Source organism: Callospermophilus lateralis, chromosome 13 (genome assembly GCF_048772815.1).
Source record: "Callospermophilus lateralis isolate mCalLat2 chromosome 13, mCalLat2.hap1, whole genome shotgun sequence".
Classification (NCBI taxonomy): Eukaryota; Metazoa; Chordata; class Mammalia; order Rodentia; family Sciuridae; genus Callospermophilus; species Callospermophilus lateralis.
In genome coordinates this window covers 62,332,400-62,338,399 of record NC_135317.1, presented here as the reverse complement: position 1 = coordinate 62,338,399, position 6,000 = coordinate 62,332,400, and positions in this window count along the sequence as shown.

Sequence of the window (6,000 nt, the reverse complement as noted above, 5' to 3'; positions counted from 1 at the left end):
CTCCTTTCTTAGTGGGGAGTGAGAAGAGATGGGTGAATGCTCTCCATGTGCCTCTGAAGAGGCTCCCATCTGCTCCCTATCCATGTTTCTCCCCTGGGAAAGATATTCAAGGTTAATGACCATTGGTCACCTAAACAGAGAAGAGGGTGGTCAAAATCAAACACAGATGCCCTGTTCCAACCTATTCTGTGAAAGAAAAAGTGGGCAATGTCACGATAATCTATTGTGTCTTTACTCTCTCTGTTTCCCAAAGCAGACACAGTTGGTCAATCATGGGGCTTTTTGGATCAAGGTCAGAAAATAGTGTCTGTGTTCTTTCTTTCTTCACTATCACGAGTCTAGCGTTTTAGAAATTATTTTAGGTCCTTTGTGTATCAATCTGTTATCATTGTCTTTCCTTCCTTGGCAGTACTCCTTAGAGAAATCTCCCCATGAAGAAAAATTGCTTTATGTGGACTTTTTTTTTAAATCCAACTTAACCTGTCCCTCTGCACACATCTTCTCCAGCATGACAGACATTTGTGCCCTACTTTTCTTTATTGCTAATACAACTGCTACCACTCTGGTGGCCCTTGTCACTAGACAGGAAGCAAATCTGTATCTTCAGCCTTTTGAAAGTTTAAATGAAGACATTACTTACAGAGCACTAGCTCCTGGAGGAGGTCCCGAGCATCTTCCTGACCTCTGCCCCCTACAGGTGAGTAATGGTGGTCATAAAAGGGTGGCATTAAACCCTGCCTGCCCATTCCGGGTCCACTCCCTGGGGATCAGCTGGAGCAGTGAAGCCAAGATGCAGCTTAAGAGGAGATCTTACTCACCAGGACCAGCTTCAGAGTCGAGGCAGGGACCCAGGACAGAGAAAAACTACTCAAAGAACTTTCTGGAGACATTTGCGTGGGGAAAAAAAAAATCTGTCCATAGATAAAGGTTTATGGGTGGTAAAATTTTGATGCAGTCTCTGTGTCAGGATCAGGAAAGGTGGCCATGAGATGATGTACCTAAGGGCAGGGTGAGACCAGGGATGCCGGATGTGTGTGTCATCCCCAGGATTGATCCTCAATGTCTAAAGCTATCATACTGCAGCAGGGGTTCTAGGCCGAGGATGTTCTCCAAGCAAAGCTATTATGATTCATCATCAGTATTTATTATTCAGTGGTTGAGTTATAAGATTCAATGTGTGTGTATTATAAAATGAATCCTGTGTGTGTATTATAAAATACATGTAATTATAATGACCTTAAAGGTATTAAAGGTGTTATAATTATTATTAAAAGTGATAATAGAAGGAGGATCAGTAGAGAAGAGCAAGTGGAACAGTGGGAGGGAGGAGGTAGGGAAAGGGAAGGTACTAGGGAATGACACAGATCAGATAATGTTATGTGCATGCATGAAGATGACATAATTAATCCCACTTATGAATAATTACAATGCACAATAAAAATAAAACCTTTCAATGATTGAAAAGAAAGAGAAATACTTGGCTGTCATGAAGAGACCTTTCAAAAACTTAAGGAAATTCTTTTCCACCTTCCTCCCAAGGAAAGCAGTGGCATCTATTTCTTGAGTTTATGCTTTGCAAAATACAGTTTGGGATATTATAATTTGAGTTCAAAAACCCTATCTTTAAACTTTCTATGCTTCATGGTGCCCAACTCTGGAAACTCAGGCAATATGTATGGTAACATGTATATCATACCTACAGAGCCTCTCTCCCCTATTTGAGGGAGCAACACAATTTTGTTTGTCTAAGGGAATCAGTCCGAGCCTAGGATTCTTCAAAATTTTTTCCACTTCAATTATTAGCATTTCTAAACATTTATCAAGCTCTTATTGTAGGGTAGATCACTTATGCAATTGTCATGAAAAACATAAAAATGTATTACATGGTTCTCAGACTCAAGTAGTTTTGGAAAATGTGTTTAAAACAATAAGCAACCTGATTCCAATCTTTCTCACAGTTGTACTAATGGAGAAATTGAAGAGAATTTTTATAATACTTTGCAGCTGAAAAATTCTCACGAGACATTGATAGCATTATGATCATGGTTGCTAATAATTCAAATAATAGTTTATTATTGTACAGCACTTATTTAGTTTTACAAATATTCTTCTATATGTTTTATGAATCTCAGCCCTGTATGCCTTCTTCTAGTAGAGTACTCAATAAAAAAGTGAGTAAAATTTGTGTTTAGAAAAATAAAGAGGAAAACTGAGCGATCCATGAACCTCTGAAATGATATTCAGTCATAGTGGTTTCATGTAAAGGAAAGTGCAAACTCTGGCTCACAAGCAAATTCAATCCAGGCGTTCTTTTGGGGGGGGCAAAGTGAAGAATGTGCTTAATTACATTCTTAAAAGTTTCATTGAAAAATACACAAACAATAAGAAAACCAAAGAAGACTAATATACAGCTCCCAAAGATGGTATTTACTCTGAGGTTCATAACAAATATAATCTAATAGAAAAGTATACTAAAGCAGGCCCAAATCTTCATCATGTCAGCTTAGGACCTGGCATCCTTAACAAGACACAAGACGTAAAATCAAGAATCAATAAATGATATGGATTCAAACTAAAAAGTTTCATCTCAGCAAAGGAAACACTCAATTACGTGAAAAGAGAGCCTACAGAATGGAAGAAAATCTTTACTACATCTACATCAGATAGAGCACTAATCTCCAGGATATATAAAAAAACTCAAAAAACTTAACACCAAAAAACCCAAATAACCCAACCAATACATGGGCTAAGAACTGAGCAGACACTTCACAGAAGAAGAAATACAATAGATCAACAAATACATGAAATCAACATCTCTAGTAGTTAAAGAAACGCAAACCAAAACTACTCTAAGATCTCATCTCACTCCAGTCAGAATGGCAATTATCAAGAATACAAACAACAATAAGTGTTGGCGATCATGTGAGGGAAAGGTATACTCATATATTGCTGATGGGACTTCAAATAGATGCAACCATTAAGGAAAGTAGTATGGAGATTCCACAGAAAACTTGGAATGGAACCACCATTTAACCCGGCTATCCCACTCCTTGTTCTATACCCAAAGGACTTAAAATCAGCATACTACAGTAATGCAGCCACATTAATGTTTATAGCAGCTCAATTCACAATAGCTAACCTGTGGAACCAATTTAGATGCCCTTCAATAAATGAATGCATAAAGAAACTGTGGTATATATATGCAATATAATGTTACTCAACCTTAAAGAAGAATGAAATTATGGCATTTGCAGGTAAATGGATGGAGTTGGAGAATATCATGCTAAGCAAAATAAACCAATCCCCAAAAACCTAAGGTCAAATGCTCTCTCTGATAAGTGGATGCTGATCCATAAGGGGTGGTGGGAAAAGCAAGAGAAGAATGGAGAAACTTTGGATTGGGCAGAAGGGAGTGTTGAGACGGGAGCAGGGATGAGAGTGGAAAAGATAGTGGAATGAAATGGACATTATTATCCTATGTACACGAATGACTGCCCGAATGGTGTAACTCTACGTTGTATATAACTAAAGAAAAGAAAAGTTGTGCTCTATTTGTGTACAATGATTCAAAATGCATTCTGCTGTCATGCTTAACTAATGGGAACAAATAAAAAATTTTTAAAAAAGTATACTAAGACAAAACACAACTTCACATGCTTTAGATTGATGAACATTAAATAAATCCTACTCTATCAAACACAGAATAAGATGTGAAAGAAGAGAGTTTTCTCAGGTAGTTAACTGGATGAAATTTGTATTGGTACGACACTTACAAAGAGTAAGTTGGCAATGTGGAAGCTGAGTATAGTCATGTAGATCTTTAAAAAGTCTCTCGCACATATGTACAAGGAGGCACGAAGGAATGAGAAGCATTTTATGAAATAGCAAAGGTCCATCAGGAAAAAAGATGGATACAATACAGCTGTGAAGCTCAAATAGAACCACTGTATTAACACTCATAAATATTATAGTATAATATTAAAAATGTAGAATAATATATCAGTAAATATTCTGTTACCATAGCAACAGAAAATGAACTAAGAAAACATGTAATGAGGGTGTTTGCTTCAGTTATTAAAATACATTGTAAAACTATAATAATTGAAACAGTGATGCAATTGCAGAAGTTGGCAAGTCAGTAAAAATGAATTACACGGGACTATATATATATGCATATATGTCTGTCTATGTATGTCTCTCTCTATAGTATGTCTCTCTATATAGTAAATCTATAGAAACAGATATATATTAAGTGCAATATATACATATATATATATACTAGTATTATTAAAGAATCATAACTAAAGAAGATGTTTTACTTAGTATGTATCACTGTGAGAATTAACTTTTTACTTCTTATGCCAAATATTGTTTTAGAAATTTGAAATGCTAACTTTTACATGTGAGCCTATTTGGAAATCTTTATTAAAATTAGGGTTTTATTTATCTAATCTGCGACTAAGGGCAAACATTCTAAGTTTAAAGCCAGAGCAAAGATTATATAGCAATAATGCCTTCATATTTTAGAAAGAAACCAACCATTGATAAAGTTCAAAGGCAACTGGTAGAAGGGGAAGTGATATACATTGGGCTGATATTCTTATATATAAAGACCATATGGAAATGAATAATAAATATCCCAGACACCACTGAAAAGATGGACAAATCTTTTATATACCTGCTCACATATGAAAGAAGTGGCTAGTGAAACTTGACATAAGTAATCTCACTGGTAAAAAAGAAAAGAAAAAAGAAATTGCAGTGGAAATGTACTACGTAATGTGGGTAAAGTTGATACCCATGTGGAAAGAGCTACCCAGGGCTGATGATCTCACAGCCTGCTGACATGCACATAGATAGGTACAGCTATCCTGGAAAGTGTTTGCCAAAGTTAGTCAAAGTTTTAAAACTTTTCTATTTTTTTGACACAACCAGTTCATCCCAGGAAATAGATTCTAATCAGAAATAAAATATCTTTCTAGAGATATATTTATTGAGACATATAGAAGTAATATGAGAAACATTCTAATATCTAACAACAGTAGATGTATTAAATTGAGAATATTCACTCCTTGGAATTCCTAATGCCTTGAGAAATGTTCCTTGATAAATTTACATTAAGAAAAAGAGACATTTAATTTCTTTTTTTCTATTTTTAATTTACACACTGTAATTGCATATATTTATGGGGTAATATGTGGCTTTATAATACATATTTAGAATGTACATTACCAGACTAAAGTGACTGGTATATTTATCAACTCAAACATTTATTATTTCTTTGGGTTTGGAACATCCCAAATCCTCTCTATTAACTGTTTTGCAATTAAATGTTGTCAACCATAGTTGTCCCAAAGTGATATAGAACATTAGAAGGTATTTCTTCTATCCAAATGCACCCCTGTATCTGTTAACCATCCTCTCTCAGTCACCCTCACCCCACTCTACTCTCTACTTCTGTGAGATCAACTATTGTTTTTAGCTTATTTAAGTAAGAACACATGGACACATGGTATTTGTCCTTCTGTGAGTAACTTATTTCATAGCATCCTCCAGTCCCATCCATGTGGCCCAAAATGACAGTATAACTGTACTTTTATGGCATAATAATATTCCTCTGTGTGTGTGTGTGTGTGTGTGTGTGTGTGTGTGTGTGTGTGATCCATTCATTCATTGATGGATAACAAGGTTGAGTCTACATCTTGGCTATTGTGAAGACTGCTGCAGTAAACAAGGGAGTGTAGGTATCTCTTCAACATCCTGATCTCCTTTTCTTTAGATGTATGCCCAGTAGTGTAATGCTAGATTCTATAGTAGTTACAGTTCTAATTTTTTGAGGAACTTCCACACTCTTTTCCTTAATTGTTGTATTAATTTGCATTCTTGACAACAGTGTGTGAAAGTTCTCCTTGTTTGCGTACTTGTCAGCATTTCTTACTTTCTCCTTTTTTATATTTGTTCTAGTTAGTTATACAAGACAGTAGAATGCATTTTGACACA